The sequence below is a fragment of the Lepidochelys kempii genome, chromosome 1 (genome assembly GCF_965140285.1).
Source record: "Lepidochelys kempii isolate rLepKem1 chromosome 1, rLepKem1.hap1, whole genome shotgun sequence".
Classification (NCBI taxonomy): Eukaryota; Metazoa; Chordata; order Testudines; family Cheloniidae; genus Lepidochelys; species Lepidochelys kempii.
Window position 1 is genome coordinate 351,598,429 of NC_136380.1, and position 17,549 is coordinate 351,615,977.

At 55.5% G+C, this 17,549-nt stretch overlaps 1 protein-coding gene across 1 annotated transcript in view; it reads left to right on the top strand.

Annotated features, from left to right (window-relative positions):
- Positions 1-17,549, top strand: part of SND1 (staphylococcal nuclease and tudor domain containing 1) — a 500,999-nt gene that overhangs the window by 363,481 nt on the left and 119,969 nt on the right. The gene's annotated exons all lie outside the window — the stretch shown is intronic.

Sequence of the window (17,549 nt, forward strand, 5' to 3'; positions counted from 1 at the left end):
CTGTGTGAGGTTCTATGGCCTGCGATGTGCAGGAGGTCAGACTAGGTGATCATGATGGTCCCTTCCAACCTTAGAGTCGGAGTGTATAGGCCTAGCAAGCTTGCAGCTGAGAGAGCTCCATGGGCTGACTGGCAAAGGCCCGAAGTGCACCCAAGGGTGGCTGGTTGAAATTGGAAGGCATCTGGGTGCTGGTTAAAGTATTGAGAACCCATTTCCCGGGACAGAAGAGCTCAGCTGGGAAAGATCGAGGGGTCTAACTAGAAGTGTGTGAGAATCGGGGGGCGGCTGTATGTGCAGGGGGCAGCCTCTCGGGGGCGGGGCGCATCCTGGCAGCGGGGGCGGGGCGCATGCTGGCAGCGGGGGCGGGGCGCGTGCTGGCAGCAGTCCCTTGGGGCGGGGGCAGCGGGGGCATGTGACCAGGTGTTTAACTCTGGGTTTGGGGAAGGGACTCTACGTTTCTGCAGGAGGTGGAGCAGAGGGTCGGGTCTGGCCCTCTGAAAGCGCTCGGGCTGACTCCTGCAGCCGGGCTCAGGCTGGGGCTTGTTTCTCACCCCTGTGAAGCACCAGTTCTCTGTTCCGCAGGGAGCGTGTGGCCGCTCACCCCCACGCTGTGAAGTCTCTCTCTGAGCAGGCCCTGCTGCACCGGGTTGAAGGGGGTTCAAAGGAGCCCAGCCAGCCCCTTCTTCTCCCGGACCTAGAACCATGCAGGGGAGACTCCCCCTCTGGCTGCCTCCCAGCCACGGGGCCTTTGGGAAGGAGCCAGTCAGAGGCCGGCGCCTGCTTTGTACCATGTTCTCGTGGCATGTTCCACGCCCTGCGCCTGCTGCTCCCGCCCCTGGTCTTTCCATCTAGCCAATCCCCTGCTTGCCTCAGATTTAAGTAGCGAATGAATCCCTGCCCGTCCCGGCACTGCCATGCTGTTTGCTGCTGTCACATCGGTCCTCACTTCTGCTTGTGTGTCCAGTCTCTCTCCCCCGCCCCGTGTGTGTCATGTCTATGGAGACTGAGCAATTCTGGGGGACTTGCTCTGCTCGGGCAGCGCCGGGGAAGGAGCACTGTTAACAGGCGTACTAATCCCAGTAGAAAGCAGGCTGCTCCCTGGCCGCAGAGCGTGTAACGCTTTCACCTCTCAGAAAGCCAGCCCAGCTCCCCCTGCTCCTGCATGCTGGCTCCCTGGCAGACGGGCACCGTGCGCTGGTTGCTCTCCTCTTGCACAGACAGGCATTGGTTGGGCCCAGGACAGTCCCAAGGCAGGACAGTGACCTGCAGGGCTAGCAGCAGTTTCACCTTGTGGCCTGTGAGGAGTGGACGGGGGGACGCCCAGTGTGCCCCCCACGCGCCCAATTATCAGAGAGGCTGCTAGACGTGGCGCCGAACCACTCTCTCCTTTCTCTTTGAGAGAGATCTTTGCCTTGACCTTGGGCACCTCTGCACACCAGAGCTTTTCCAGCAGGCTTCCGCTCCTGCCTGCGACTCACTCGTGAATTCTGTGACCTTTTCACTAGACCTTTAGCATCTCAAAACACCAGGAAGGACCACTCCCCCTCTCCGAAATCCCATCCTCGTGCCCCTTCACCTTGGCAGCTCCTTCCCAAGCCATGGGGATCCTTAGGTGAACCTACAGAAGATGCGGCAAGCACTGAGATCAGGCCGATTGCAGTGTTTGGAGGGGGCTGGGAGCTGGCCCCTGGGCAGGGGAGCAGGGGGCTCTTTCAGAGATGAGCCGATCCATTCTTGGGTGGGGAATAGCTCGCGTGCGGTGGGAGGCAGAATGCCGGGGTGTGTTGCAGGCCAGGCGGTACCGTCACGTGCGTGGATCTCGCTGGTGGTGCGTCCTGGTGTGTGGACAGCACCACACTGCTGTGCTTTGTCCCCCTCTGACATGTGCGCTCTGTTTTATTCATTGGGCACATTCCCCTCCAAGGGATCCATGCTTCAGATGAGGAAAATTTATGTATCAATTTTGCATCATTGCCCTGTATTCTAACTCCCACCCGTTCGGTTTAAATTGATTTAAGAACTGGTTATCTCGGGAACTGTCAACCCAATTCCCCTTAAATTCGTTTTCCGCGTCCGCTGCGTAAAGCCAGCCCGCTTTGAGAAGCTGACATTTCCAGCCATCATTCACTGTCAAGTTATTCCGCAGCCCCGGCTGCATTTCCCGGCTCCCTTTCAGAAGAAAAGGTCTCCATTTGGCGAGTTTCTCAGGTCTCTCCTATCCCAGCACAACCCCGCTGCGTTTGCATTCAGCAAAGCTGCCACTTCTGCAAGCTTTTTAATACACAGTAATGACTCGAGACTTCTTGCAGTGAGCAGAGTTTTCTGGGCTCCATGGTGTACTGCAGTCTGGCGCGGGAGCCTTCTCTGGGGTCGCGCAGAAGCAGCTGTAATAGGCAAATTGTGGGGGTTCCCCACCTCTGTCCTTCCCTGTCCAGGAAACCAGTAATTCAAATCAAAGTCGGTGTGTGAGTCTCTAATAGCTGCACACAGCTCTGCTTTCTCCCTCCCCCACACGCATGCAATTACTCCAACCCCGTGGAGAAGATGATTCTGGTGCCAGTTTGATCAGCCACAGACAATTACCCGTCAGGAATGAGATTGGGCACTCCCCACCGTCCTGTGGGATTGAACAAGTTGCCTTTGTCCAGGCAGACATCGCTGGGATGGCAGTGAACTGGAGGTGGAGTTCGGGTGGAGGGGACGTCCCCGTGGAATAGCTACCCCGAGAAATTGGTTAGGGTCGTAAGAACTGCCAGACCGGATCAGAGCCAAGGTCCGTCTAGTCCCCTTCTACCACAAGCCTACCAAAAACGAGGCAATTAATAAAATCTTTAAAAGCCCATCCTACCCCCATGCTGAGATTTCATCCTGAAAAGGAAAATTATTCTAGAGACTCCATGAAGTCCGCTAGGGACTTTGCTCTTGCTGCCAATTTTGAGCCGGCAGGCACCCTGATACCAGGGTGATGGTCTGGTGTGTAAAATCACTAACTTCTATCACTTGTGCTCCCACTGTTATGCTGGTAGTGGGGTACACTTTGGGTGGGTTCTCTCCCCGCCGGTGAGCTACACGCCTGTTTGCAAACAGGCGTTGTGGAAGAAATGCCCTTCCCGTTTGGCAGGGCTAAATAGCCATCCACTCTCGATTGCTTCACTCTGTTACTACAAGTGCCACCAGAGAACTTCCTGCTGCCGTTCCCTTCCTGCTCTGTCTGCTGTGCGATAGAAGTGTTTGTTTATTCCTCTGCTGTGCATTTACGGGCTATTTCCGATCAAAAAGCACTCCTGCTCTTCTGTTGCACTTTCAAGAGCAACTAGCATTGTAGCACGGGGAAACTGATCTGTGTTTTGGCTGTGCAGGCAGCTTTGCAGGGTCTGTGGTAGCGATGAGCATGTCCTTGGCCAGCTTTCATTTCTGTGGGAGGCTGCCTGGGCTGCTGAGTGTCCCCAAATCCTTCAGCCAGGGAGCTGGGAGGGCTTGGGTTACCTAAGGGTATAAACGTCAAGGAAGGGAGCGGCATTAACTCGAGGCTGTCGGTGGGGCTAGAGGGTGAAATTGAGGAAGGAAGGCTGTAGAAGGACTGCGAGGAAAGTCTGCTGGGAGGTGCAGAATGCTTTGCCTCTGGAATAGTCCGCCCATGGAAGATTTGTCACTTAAGGCTCTCCGGCTCTAGAGTGTGAACTGTAGGGAGGTGAAGTCCCGTGGGTCCGAGCAGCTAGCCAGACGAGCTCCCTGCCACCCGTCACTTTCAGGCTGTAGAGATTTGAGGTGAAAAAGGACAGTGCTGGAACAACTGGCCAAGGGACGTGGGGGGGCTTGTGACGTTCTGATCAGGGGTCTCTTTCCAGAGCGCTGCTCTAGCTCAGCCATCGACCTGCTGGGTTTGGTGCCCGGCTGGAGTTCTCTGGCCCAGCTATGTGGGAGGTTAGACTAGAACTGGGTTATTGCAGTGGTCGCTTCGGGCCTTGAAAGCAGGGGGCAGATGAATGTTTCGAGAGAACCAGCCAGCCTAGGAGTTCTTATGGGACTGCAGAATGGAGTGGCCAAGCCACTATCAAATAGATGCCTTCCCTCATTTTAATTAGCTACCACACTGGAGCGCTAGAGCCCACGTAATAGGTACAACGAAAAGGGGCAGTAGATATCAAGAGATCTAGGTGCTTCTGTGTCCCCTGCCGCTGTAGTATCTGAGTGCTTTACAGTCTTGGAATGTATCTGCCCTCCCAACACCCTGTGTTGTTATCCCTGGGCTGTTAGCAGTTGGGAAACGGAGGCACACCAGGCCCAGGGCCACACACGGAGTCTGCAACAGAGAAGGGACTTGAGCCCAGGTTTCCCAAGTCCTAGGCTAGAACCCTGCCCACTGCCCCACCCTCCAGTACGGCAAACTTTATTTCCGTACCAAGCCCGGTGGTGGAAATGATCACTGGAGGGTCACAGACCCCCTGGACGAATGAGGTACGGTAAGGCCAGACCCGCCTGGCTTCCGTGCCATGACAGCCTGCCTTGGTAATCGCTGGGGCGCCCTTGTGCGCATCCGCAGAGCAGCGTGTCAAGAGCAGCGGGCAGCGCAGCTTGTTTGGGGTTCCAAGCGCCTTCCCCAAAGCCCCTCCCGCGAGCGCAGGAAGGAAGCTCTGGAACCTGGCGCGAAAGGGAAAGCGTGGCCCTGAGCTGGGAAGCGGTGATGAGCCAGCAAACACCGGGGTCAAAGGTCAAGTTCCAGCGAAAGGCTCCCAAGGGACTCAGCTCTTTAGAGCAGACTTTGAGCGTCAGCGGGACCGAGCTGGGGAATGGGCAGCCTGACGCAGAGGGAAGCAGTGAGCTGAAGTGACTAGACACAGTGCTGGGTTCTGAATGGATGGTGAGCGTCTCCGCTGAGACCTCCGCTCGATGCACTGTCGCGGGAGCAAAGGCAGCATGCTGATGTGCAGGGCTGGGTGGGCTGCTCCGTTCACCTCCTGGCATGGGATCCAACCCGCTCTCGTGCAGCCTTCGGCTGGTAGCCAAGTGTGAACGGCACCACGGAAAGAGAAGCTGTGATGCCCTGTAGGCCCCAGGGTCTGGGCGCGCTCCACCTTGGGGGTTGCTTACCCCGGTCCGGTCAGGCTCTTGACCCCTACGGCGTGCTGTGAAGCAGTGAGGACAGGCAGTTCGGCAGTGGACAGCTGAACTGTGGGTTGGAGTCGGTCTCGTGGGAATGTAGCTGGATTTTGTCCAGTGCCTGCCTCAGCTGATAGCAGTGCTGTGCCGTGGGGCACTTGGGTGATCCCGACAGGAACACCATCCATCGCTTCCCTCCGCCCGCAACACTCGCTTACGCTCCCGAAACATAGAGCACCTATTAGCTGGGCCAATGGAGACGACAAATAATTGGAGCTACGCCTCTGTGACGAAGTGGGACTGTTCTTAATGTATCTTCTGAATATTGTGGGGGTGCCTCAGTTTCCCCTCTGCAGTTCTTAAGTATCTAGGGGGTGGGATAAGGGTGTATGATCATTGCAGAGCCCTAGAGGGCAGGTGTGTGCGGGGGTCTGGATACAGAGAATGGCCAACACCCTGTTTCCTGGCAACTGGTGGCCTGGCCCTTCCCCCCTGCAAGGTGAGAGCTGAAGGGTTGGAGAACAAAGGAATCCGGTGGCACGGGAAAGGGACAAAGCCCAGAGGAGGAGGGGCTGGAGGGAGTTTGTTTGGGGCTGGCTGGAGACATGGAGTGAAGTATAGACGTAGTCGAAGCTCCCTGCTCCCCCAGAAGGACTTGACTGAGGGGTCCTGGGTGTCCCCACAAGCTCTGTTTTGGACTGTGTTCCTGCTGTGCAATAAACCTTCTGTTTTACTGGCTGGCTGAGAGTCTCAGTGGATCCCAGGAAGAGGGGTGCAGGGCCTGGACTCCCCCACACTCCGTGACAGCCTCTCAGACGCAGTGCGCTCAGTGATGCTTCATCCTTGCCCTCACGTTTGGGTATTTGCCGATTGGCTCACTCAGAAAATCCGGTTACTCACCATTAGTCTCCCGCTCGTTAGTGTGAACTAACGAGGCTCTGCTGCAATTACAACTAATCAATAAAAGCCCATTTTGGCCCCTGGCCGCCCTGCCCTGCCGAGCTCTGGGGGTGGCGGTGTGGTGGTAGGGATCAGTCAGGGGTCCTGGGGCAGTGGGGGCGGTAGGAGAACAGATGGCTTTCTCTAGCCCTTGCGCTGCAGGGAGGGCATCCTGCTAAGGGCTGGAGATGTCACGCTCGCAGCTGTGTGCGCCTGTCTCGCAGGCTAGTGACTAAGGCAGCGCCTTGACCAGGCTGCTAAGTGGCACAAGGACTCAGCTGTAAGACAGGAATGAGTGAGTGGCCCTTTAAGTCCACGGTGTGGGTCAGTTCCACCGAGCCGGGGAGATGGGCAGAGATGAGGAACCTTTTGTCACTGACCTGTCTAAGGCCAGCCACAATGAGGAGCATAAAACCCCCCAGAACTTGGCCAGGGAGCTCCTCACCATGCTAGTGTGGACGGTGATGGGGGGACCCAGGGGTTGCCCAGATCATGTGCCATTGAAGGCTGCATTGCCCTCACCTTCAGTGCAGAGAGGCCGCTGCCGGTAGGGTGCCGTGCCATCACGCTGCTGTGCCGTGCCAAGCCGAGTGGGTGACGTACCCAGCGTGCCATCACGCTGCTGTGCCGTGCCGAGCCGAGTGGGTGACGTACCCAGCGTGCCGTCATGCTGCCGTGCCGTGCCGAGTGGGTGACATGCCCGGCGTGCCGTCACGGTGCCGTGCCGAGCTGAGTGGGTGACGTGCCCGGCGTGCCGTCACGGTGCCGTGCCGAGCCGAGTGGGCGACGTGCCCGGCGTGCCGTGCCATGTCACAGCAGGAGCGGTGTGGGAGATGCAGCTCTTCTCACCCCCAAAGAACGTCCCTGTCGGTCCCTCGGTCTCACGCAGTACAGGCGGTGGGGCTGTCCCTGGGATGCCTTTCTGAGCCACAGGACAAAGTATATTGCCTGGGTGCTTCTGGGCCTCCTGTGCGCTGTGTCCCTGACCCCCTCCCAGTTCCCCAAAGCCCGGCCGCACCAAATACCTCCCGGCAGCTGCACTGCTTGGGGCTGTGCTGGCCCTTACTCTCAGATCCCCTTTTCCCACTCCCTTTGCTTAACCAGATGATTGGGCGGGGCGGTGGGGGGGCTGGCTAAGGACTGAACAATCCCCCGTCCCGTGGGATGCCCCTGGCCGTGCATGGCCCTTGGCGAGCTGGTCGGATCCCCTCGCTCCTCAGCTAGGGGTGGGTTGGCATGTGGTGGCGGTTCTGGGGCTGGGATCCTGATGCCCATCTGCAGGGCTCGCTCCGGATGGCCCACTTAGATCTTGGGCTGCATGAGGACATGAAGGCTGGGGACTTTGGGAGGTGGAATGGTGGCAAGCAGGCCCCTGGTAAAGCAGCCATTGGGAAGCCTGCCTCTTGTATGCTTTGCCTGTTAGTGCAGCCCTGCTATGCCCATGTGGTGTGGGCATGCCCCATAACCCTTGGCCTCTGGATGCCAAAGGAGGGAGAGCTGGCAGTGCTGTCCTACCCCCAGCCTTCTGTGGAGCCGCTGGAAGGAGACTCAGGCCTGAGGAGCAGGAGCTGCTTTTGTGTTGGCCCCGCTGTGGGTGGGGTCCAGGCGAGCCTCCCAGTGCAGAGCCAGGCAGGTGCTTGCAGGGGTGCAGAACCCTCAGTAAGCAGTACGGGGATGGGCGGGGCTGGCTGCAGGGTTTGTGGCATCCCAGTCTGGAGAGGATAGGCCAGGCTGTCGGAATCTTTCCCAGTGATTGTGCGGCCTCCTCTAGGAGCCAGGGATTGCATAGGGGTGCATGGCTGACATGGAGCCAGAAACCGCACCTTAGCTAAGGTGCAGGAGAGACGGAGGGGAGGGACTCTCCGAGGCTCTGTCTGTGAGCTTGTGACTCACAGAATTTATGGCGTTTCCCTGGCCTTGGCTAGCCCCAGCTCGCTCTAATTACACAAGTCACCCTGCAGAAGGGGCTTCTCTCCCTTCCTTACAGGAACATTTAAATTACTTTTTCTTTTGATCTTCCAAGGGAAACCATCTAAACAACCTAACAGATCTCTGCTTGGAGGTTTTGTGTGTGGAGGTTTCTCATCTGATTGGAGGGGCCGAGAAGGAGAGGTGAGAAATTGCTGTTGAAAAGAAATGGAAGGTCAGATGTTTGCTATTTCTTCACCCAGCATCTTCCGTATGTCTGCTCTCCTGCTAGTGATGCATCAGCAGCTGCAAGGCCCTGGGAGGGAGAGGCAGATGAGAGCTCGGGGTTTAGCCCCATGCTGGAAAGATCTGCTCCCCTGTATGCCAAGAGTTTGCTCCATCTCCTAGCCTAGGTGTAAAAAGAAAAGGAGGACTTGTGGCACCTTAGAAACTAACCAATTTATTTGAGCATGAGCTTTCGTGAGCTACAGCTCACTTCATCGGATGCATACCGTGGATACTGCAGCAGACTTTATATACACACAGAGATCATGAAACAATACCTCCTCCCACCCCACTGTCCTGCTGGTAATAGCTTATCTAAAGTGATCATCAAGTTGGGCCATTTCCAGCACAAATCCAGGTTTTCTCACCCTCCACCCCCCCCACCCCCCCCCAAACTCACTCTCCTGCTGGTAATAGCCTATCCAAAGTGACAACTCTCTACACAATGTGCATGATAATCAAGGTGGGCCATTTCCTGCACAAATCCAGGTTCTCTCACCCCCCTCCAAAAACCACACACACAAACTCACACCCCCCACCCCCATACACACACAAACTCACTCTCCTGCTGGCAATAGCTCATCCAAACTGACCACTCTCCAAGTTTAAATCCAAGTTTAACCAGAACATCTGGGGGGGTTAGGAAAAAACAAGAGGAAATAGGCTACCTTGCATAATGACTTAGCCACTCCCAGTCTCTATTTAAGCCTAAATTAATAGTATCCAATTTGCAAATGAATTCCAATTCAGCAGTTTCTCGCTGGAGTCTGGATTTGAAGTTTTTTTGTTTTAAGATAGCGACCTTCATGTCTGTGATTGCGTGACCAGAGAGATTGAAGTGTTCTCCGACTGGTTTATGAATGTTATAATTCTTGACATCTGATTTGTGTCCATTTATTCTTTTACGTAGAGACTGTCCAGTTTGACCAATGTAAATGGCAGAGGGGCATTGCTGGCACATGATGGCATAGATCACATTGGCGGATGTGCAGGTGAACGAGCCTCTGATAAAATGAAAAGGAGTACTTGTGGCACCTTAGAGACTAACCAATTTATTTGAGCATGAGCTTTCGTAAATTGGTTAGTCTCTAAGGTGCCACAAGTACTCCTTTTCTTTTTGCGAATACAGACTAACACGGCTGTTACTCTGGAGCCTCTGATAGCGTGGCTGATGTTATTAGGCCCTGTGATGGTGTCCCTTAATAGATATGTGGGCACAGTTGGCAACGGGCTTTGTTGCAAGGATAAGTTCCTGGGTTAGTGGTTCTGTTGTGTGGTATGTGGTTGTTGGTGAGTATTTGCTTCAGGTTGCGGGGCTGTCTGTAGGCAAGGTCGAAACAGCAAACTGGACTTCTGCATAGAGTGCTTCCGCCGACGTGCACGGGCTGAAATTGTGGAAAAGCAGCATCACTTGCCCCATAACCTCAGCCATGCGGAACGCAATGACATCCACAGCCTCAGAAACAACTCTGACATCATAATCAAAAAGGCTGACAAAGGACGTGCTGTTGTCATCATGAATAGGTCGGAATATGAACAAGAGGCTGCTCGGCAGCTCTCCAACACCACTTTCTACAAGCCATTACCCTATGATCCCACTGAGAGTTACCAAAAGCAACTACAGCATTTGCTCAAGAAACTTCCTGAAAAAGCACAAGATCAAATCCGCACAGACACACCCCTGGAACCCCGACCTGGGATATTCTATCTACTACCCAAGATCCATAAACCTGGAAATCCTGGGCGCCCCATCATCTCAGGCATTGGCATCCTGACAGCAGGATTGTCTGGCTATGTAGACTCCCTCCTCAGGCCCTACGCTACCAGCACTCCCAGCTACCTTCGAGACACCACTGACTTCCTGAGGAAACTACAATCCATCAGTGATCTTTCTGATAACACCATCCTGGCCACTATGGACGTAGAAGCCCTCTACACCAACATTCCACACAAAGATGGACTACAAGCCGTCAGGAACACTATCCCCGATAATGTCACGGCTAACCTGGTGGCTGAACTTTGTGACTTTGTCCTTACCCATAACTATTTCACATTTGGAGACAATGTATACCTTCAGATCAGCGGCACTGCTATGGGTACCCGCATGGCCCCACAGTATGCCAACATTTTTATGGCTGATTTAGAACAATGCTTCCTCAGCTCTCGTCCCCTAAAGCCCCTACTCTACTTGCGCTCTGTTGATGACATCTTCATCATCTGGACCCATGGAAAAGAAGCCCTTGAGGAATTCCACCATGATTTCAACAACTTCCATCCCACCATCAACCTCAGCCTGGTCCAGTCCACACAAGAGATCCACTTCCTGGACACTACAGTGCTAATAAACAATGGTCACATAAACACCACCCTATACCGGAAACCTACTGACCTCTATTCCTACCTACATGCCTCCAGCTTTCACCCTGACCACACCACACGATCCATCGTCTACAGCCAAGCTCTGTGACACAACCGCATTTGCTCCAACCCCTCAGACAGAGACAAACACCTACAAGATCTCTGTCAAGCTTTCTTACAACTACAATACCCACCTGCGGAAGTGAAGAAACAGATTGATAAAGCCAGAAGAGTTCCCAGAAGTTACCTACTACAGGACAGGCCTAACAAAGAAAATAACAGAATGCCACTATCCGTCACCTTCAGCCCCCAACTAAAACCCCTCCAACGCATTATTAAGGATCTACAACCTATCCTAAAGGATGACCCAACACTCGCACAAATCTTGGGAGACAGGCCAGTCCTTGCCTACAGACAGCCCCGCAACCTGAAGCAAATACTCACCAACAACCACATACCACACAACAGAACCACTAACCCAGGAACCTATCCTTGCAACAAAGCCCGTTGCCAACTGTGCCCACATATCTATTCAGGGGACACCATCACAGGGCCTAACATCAGCCACACTATCAGAGGCTCGTTCACTTGCACATCCACCAATGTGATCTATGCCATCCTGTGCCAGCAATGCCCCTCTGCCATTTACATTGGTCAAACTGGACAGTCTCTACATAAAAGAATAAATGGACACAAATCAGATGTCAAGAATTATAACATTCATAAACCAGTCGGAGAACACTTCAATCTCTCTGGTCACGCAATCACAGACATGAAGGTCGCTATCTTAAAACAAAAAAACTTCAAATCCAGACTCCAGCGAGAAACTGCTGAATTGGAATTCATTTGCAAATTGGATACTATTAATTTAGGCTTAAATAGAGACTGGGAGTGGCTAAGTCATTATGCAAGGTAGCCTATTTCCCCTTGTTTTTTCCTACCCCCGCCCCCCCCCCAGACGTTCTGGTTAAACTTGGATTTAAACTTGGAGAGTGGTCAGTTTGGATGAGCTATTGCCAGCAGGAGAGTGAGTTTGTGTGTGTATGTGGGTGGGGGGGTGAGAAAACCTGGATTTGTGCTGGAAATGGCCCACCTTGATTATCATGCATATTGTAGGGAGAGTGGTCGCTTTGGATGAGCTATTACCAGCAGGAGAGTGAGTTTGTGTGTGTATGGGGGTGGGGGGTGTGAGTTTGTGTGTGTGGTTTTTGGAGGGGGGTGAGAGAACCTGGATTTGTGCAGGAAATGGCCCACCTTGATTATCATGCACATTGTGTAGAGAGTTGTCACTTTGGATGGGCTATTACCAGCAGGAGAGTGAGTTTGTGGGGGGGTGGAGGGTGAGAAAACCTGGATTTGTGCTGGAAATGGCCCAACTTGATGATCATTTTAGATAAGCTATTACCAGCAGGACAGTGGGGTGGGAGGAGGTATTGTTTCATGATCTCTGTGTATATAATGTCTGCTGCAGTATCCACAGTATGCATCCGATGAAGTGAGCTGTAGCTCACGAAAGCTTATGCTCAAATAAATTGGTTAGTCTCTAAGGTGCCACAAGTACTCCTTTTCTTTTTGCGAATACAGACTAACACGGCTGTTACTCTGAAACCTAGCCTAGGTGTGAATGTTCAAGGCATTGGGGACCTCCACAGGGTGAGTGGGGATAGACCCCAGGGGGCCAGTTCTGCAGGGAACCTCGAGACTAAATTGCTGCCCCTGGTTAAGGAGCGGGGGATGTGGATGCCACCTCACTGCCTTTGAGCCGGCTGGCGATTTGAACCAGGGGGACCCTGCGGAAAAGCCCCGGTGTCTAGCTCCCTTGCTGGGTCCCAAGGCCATAGACTCCGTCAGCCCGATGGGTAGAGAGGTGGACAGGCTCCCACTCCTGACCCCAACCTATATGTCTGTGTGGAGTTTCCTGGGGCCAGGGCCCTCGGACCTCCAGGGGGAGTGGAAGGTGATGGTCAATGGGGAGACATTCCTGGGACAGAGAGAACTCTGGAACAGGCCCTGGGTGGCACAGCCTCACCAGATGCTGAGGGCTGTGTTAGCTGGGTGAGGGTCCCAGGAACGAAGCCCCTCGCTCAATCTGATTAGGGGTCAGCCTGGCTGGCTGTTGGGGTGCTCCAGGATACCAGCTGCGAGACCCTGTTGTGGGGTGACTGTGTCTCTTTGCGACAGGATCCAGGCCTTGCTCCTGTAACTGCCAAGGGTTTGAATTTGAATCCAGGGAACCAATCGGTGGAGAGGGGGCTCACGCTGGCTCTGATGCAGTGAGGAAAGCAGCGAGCTCGCTGCCTAGCCCCACTGGGACAGCAAGGGCAGCGCTGAGCACAGTGGGAGCTGAGACCCCAGCTGAGTGGGGGCAGACACAGGCAGGGCAGAGGATCTGTGGGGAGTGGCAAGGTGCTGGGTAAGGAAAGTCTGGATGAGCCTAGGCAGCCTTGTGAGCTGATGGCTGTGTCTAGTCAGCAGGGTGGGAAGGCGAGGAGAGTGGAAGATGAGTGTCCCTGGACCTTACCTGTTAGCTGGGTGGAGAATTGTGACAGCGAAGGAAATGTGCATGCTCCCCTTGCTGGGACTTAGCCAACGCAGTAGCCAGAAGCTGTCGTGTTTGCCATTTCAGCTCTTACCGTTGGTCCCGTTTTGCTGCTCGAACCCCGGTGTGTGGCTCTTTGAGACACTCTTTGCAGCTCCCTTGGCTGGCGTGGCGGTTGGCAGCCTGCATGCTACACTCCCGTTAATCTGCGGGTGTGAAATTGCTGCAGGACCCTGCATGAGGGTGGACGGTAGCAGAGCAGCTGTTCAATGAGAGGTTGGAGTGCCGTTCGGAGCCATTCGAGGAAAGGCTTTACAGTTATGAGACTGGGGAGGTGCTCGCCTTGTCTTATGTTTGCACTAGCTTGCTATAAATAGACGTTGCTCCAAGACACCTTCTCCCAGTAGTGCCCCGCTTTGTTCACTTTGCAGATTGAACTAGGAAAGCTGTTTCCTAGCACGCGCTGAAGTTCAGTGATTAGCTTCTTTGGGGGCCAGCAAGCTGTTACTAACCAGGGGACAATGAGCTGCCTCTAACAAGCCTGTGATGAACTTGCATCCATCTCTCCTAGGCCTCCATTGGTAGGGATTTCTTCACTCCTCTGGGTGGAACCCGGCCCGTGTTCAAGAGCGCAAGGTGACCCTGCATGACTTCCTGGAACATAGCATTTGGGGTGGGCAGAATTCGGTCTTAGTGGACTAGTGGGGAGGAGGGAAAGGTAAATGTGAAATATAACCTCAATTACATGCATTCTTCGGGCGGGAACGGCCTCTCATTACTGCATGTGAGCAGTGCCTGGCACGATGGGGCTCTGCCCACATTTGGGGGCTCCAGAGACTACTGTCATGCTCATAATTAATAGTACTTGTCCTGACATTGCTGCACCATGAGCTGTGCCTGGGAGGAACCTGCAGGAGAACCCCCTGTGACGAAGCGGGACTGTTCTTAATGTTTCCTCTGAATAGTGTGGGGGTGCCTCAGTTTCCCCTATGCAGTTCTTAAGTATCTAGGTGGTGGGGTAAGGGTGTATGATCGTTGCAGAGTCCTAGAGGGCAGGTGTGTGCAGGGGTCTGGACACAGAGAATGGCCGACACCCTGTTTCCTGGCAACTGATGGCCTGGCCCTTCCCACCTGCAAGGTGAGAGCTAAAGGGTTGGAGAACAAAGGAATTAGGTGCCCTCCTGGCCCGGAAAGGGACAAAGCCCAGAGGAGGAGGGGCTGGAGGGGGAGTCCGTTTGGGGCTGGCTGGGGACATGGAGTGAAGTGCAGACGTGGTTGTCTGGCTCACTGCCCCCCAAAATGGACCCACCTGAGGGGTCCTGTTCTCTGCTCCTCAAGCTCTGTGTTAGACCATGTTCCTGTCGTCTAATAAACCTCTGTTTTACTGGCTGGCTGAGAGTCCCGTCTGACTGCGAAGTTGGGGGGCAGGACCCTGCCTGAGCGGACTCGCTGTGTGAAGCGCACGGAGGGGCAGAGGATGCTGAATGCTCCGAGGTCAGACCCAGGAAGGTGGAAGCTGGGTGAGCTGTGTGTCCTGCAGACAGGCTGCTCACAGAAAGGCGACTGCCCCAGAGTCCTGACTGGAGTCGTAGGGAGCCATTCCAGAGCATGGCCTGGGGACTCCATGACCCCCACCGCGTGACACTTCGGATGCCTGCTTGGACTACGGGTTCCAGTGGGAAGGGCCCGGGTTTCTGTGCAGGGCCTGGCACAACGGGTCCCTGTCCTGATGGCAGCCGCTTGGTGCTAGTAACACTCACCCCCGGGTAGGCTGGCAGCAGCAACACAGCCTGTTACTGGGAGGTCATAAATCGAGAGCAAAGGGCCTCTGGCATCCCCTGGATGGACAGACACGTCTAGGGCGTAGCCGTGTGCCTGAGTCCGATCTGGAGGCCCATGCCAGCCTGTGTCCGATCTGGAGGTGTGTGCTCAGCCCCAGGGCAGGACGGGCTGAGAGCATGTGCTGGTTCCCGCTACCTGTGTGCAGCTCCGATCTGCAGCATGCTCGGCTTTTCCTCGGCTCATTGCTTTCACGGCTAGCTGAGCACAGTATTGCATCCGCTCCTGTGAAACCCCACTGGGCCCAGCACTTGATCCGCATGTCCAAGCCTCTTCCCGGCCCGGTCAGAGTTGGGTGATGTCCCCGAGGGGCTGAGGAGCCAGCAGGCTGCCCATATGGGGAGGGAGCTGTACGAGCTGGTGGTTACTGTGGCAGCAGTGAGAGCTGGAAGCTCTGCCACGCAAGGGGAAGAGGCAGGTTCCCCTCGATAGAGCAGGTGCCGGCTGCTGCGCAGGTCAGTGCAAAGCCCTTTCAAGGTGGTAGGCTGGATCCTGAGAATGGGCGAGCTGTAGATTGCTCCCTGGGAGCAGGGGCGGGAGCCTTGCTGGCTACAATTCTCTCGGCACAGCTGTGTCCACGTCACCTCTGGGTGGGTAGGTCAGGGTGTGGTGGTCACGGCTGGAGTCAGAGGATCTGGCTGCCGGCTCTGCGGTGCTCGTTCCAGGGGCTGCTGTGTGGGGCTGGTGACGCTGCCGGTTTGGACCTGCTTGGCCGGGAATGGTCCTGGCTACTGGAGAGCTGCAATCAGCCGGGACAGAGCTGCCAGCTTTAGGCCTGAAGGAGCTGGGGACAGGCCGTGGACTCTGCAATTTCTCCTGCCCCTTGGTCCCTCTGGCTTTCCAGGCCCAGCTCCCCCAGGGTGGGTCGAGGAGGGCAGGGGTGGGGAGCGGGAGTGGCTCTTTGCTCCCAGGAACCATCTGTGTCTTTGCAGAACACGCCTTGGCCAGGCGCAGAGCAGAGAAACCTAATAAATGAATGAGACGTCCTGAGGCAGCTTGTCCACCTCGCTGTGCCTGAGTGGCCATGCGGAGAGCAGCCTTTGCAGGGAGTGTTGGCGCCAGGTTGACCCCTCAGCGCTTGTTTCCATCTGGTCTCGACGCTCGTTGAACTTCGATTGGGAGATTTTGCATTTTGTCTCTGCTTGAAGCTGCAGCCGTTCTCTGGGGCGATGGATCCGGGTGAATGTTGGGTTCTTAGCACGGGAGAGCAGGGATATCACGGGCAGCGGCGGTGCAGGCGCCCGAGTTCTGCCCTGGGGTGGGGAGCAGCCCTAGTGGCAGGTAGTTCCCTTGGCCCTTCTGAGCACTGTTGAGGGTAGTGTGGGATCCCGCTGATGGCTCTGGTAGCATATTTGGGCTTCTAGTTCCATCTGGAGCAGGCCCTGTCAAACCTTGTGGCAGTCACACCCTGCGTAGGTATGCACCCCCATCCCAGGGCACTAGCAGAGAGAACAAAGACAGAAGTTAAACTCCCTTGTGATGCCAAGAGAAGGAATGTGGGCATTCAGCATACTGCCCCTCTTTCCTGGCATGCATCAGTAGCAGGGTGTGAACCCACTGGGGCCTTCAGCTCTCCAGCATGGCTCTCCCATGAGCTAAAGAGCAACTGCATTAGCTGGCAGCAGTTGTAGGCTGTTATTTTCCAGAGGACCAGGTGCTAGGAGGGGACCTGGCCTGACCCACACTCTGCTAGCATGGATTGTATGTTCACACTGTGCCTAGGCACAGCGACTCCTGGAAGGGACAGTCGTCCTGTCGTCTGCAGGCTGTAGCCAGGCAGGCTGTCAGGGCCCTTGTGGGAGTCTCTTGAATAAACCAGGGCCGTATAGTTGGGTGCAGTTTGTTTCTGTGTAATGCGTATCGGTGGTTACAGGTGTTTAAAGGCCGCTGGCGTGGGGGTGTCTCTGCTGCTCCCTCCACAGGGACCAGTGCCTGCCCAGTGCTTTCCCAAACGGAGCAAGGCCCCTCTGCCCTCCCGGCACTTCCAGGTTAGCAGGACACTAGCCAAGGTCTGCGTGCTGCTTGGACTCTGACAGCAGCCAGGGCTGAGCCGTGGAACTGACCCCTTAGGTCTGACTGCCCTGCCCCTTGCGATAGGCACTGGAGTGGTCCTTCCCAGCATGGCCATAGGAGCCAGCAATAGCGTGAGGGGTGCTGTCTGGGCTCTGGGGGGCCTGGGACCTTGGAGGCTGCCTAGGTACGTACCAGCCATCCCTTACTCCTCCAGGAGGGACGGAGGCTCACGCGTGCCGCGCAGCATGATAGCTCCTGCGGCCAGTGGCGCGCTAGCGTGTGGAGCAGACTGTGCCCTTGGCTTGGGCAGAGGAGTTTAGCCTAGGAGCGGGGACGGGGAGCCGAGGGCCATGTTGGTGGCCCATAGCATCGAGCTAATGGCACCTCCACATCCAGAGGGCAATGGAGCCTCGTCTCCGCAGTCGCTCTGCCAAAGCCAGGTCAAGGGCAGCCTTAGAGCAGCATTTGGCCAGCCCTGGAGTGGGCTGAAAGAGTCTCCCAGCTACTGCATCACCCCCACTTAGCAATGGCTACCAGCTCGTCTCCTGGCACGGCTAGAAACCTCCCT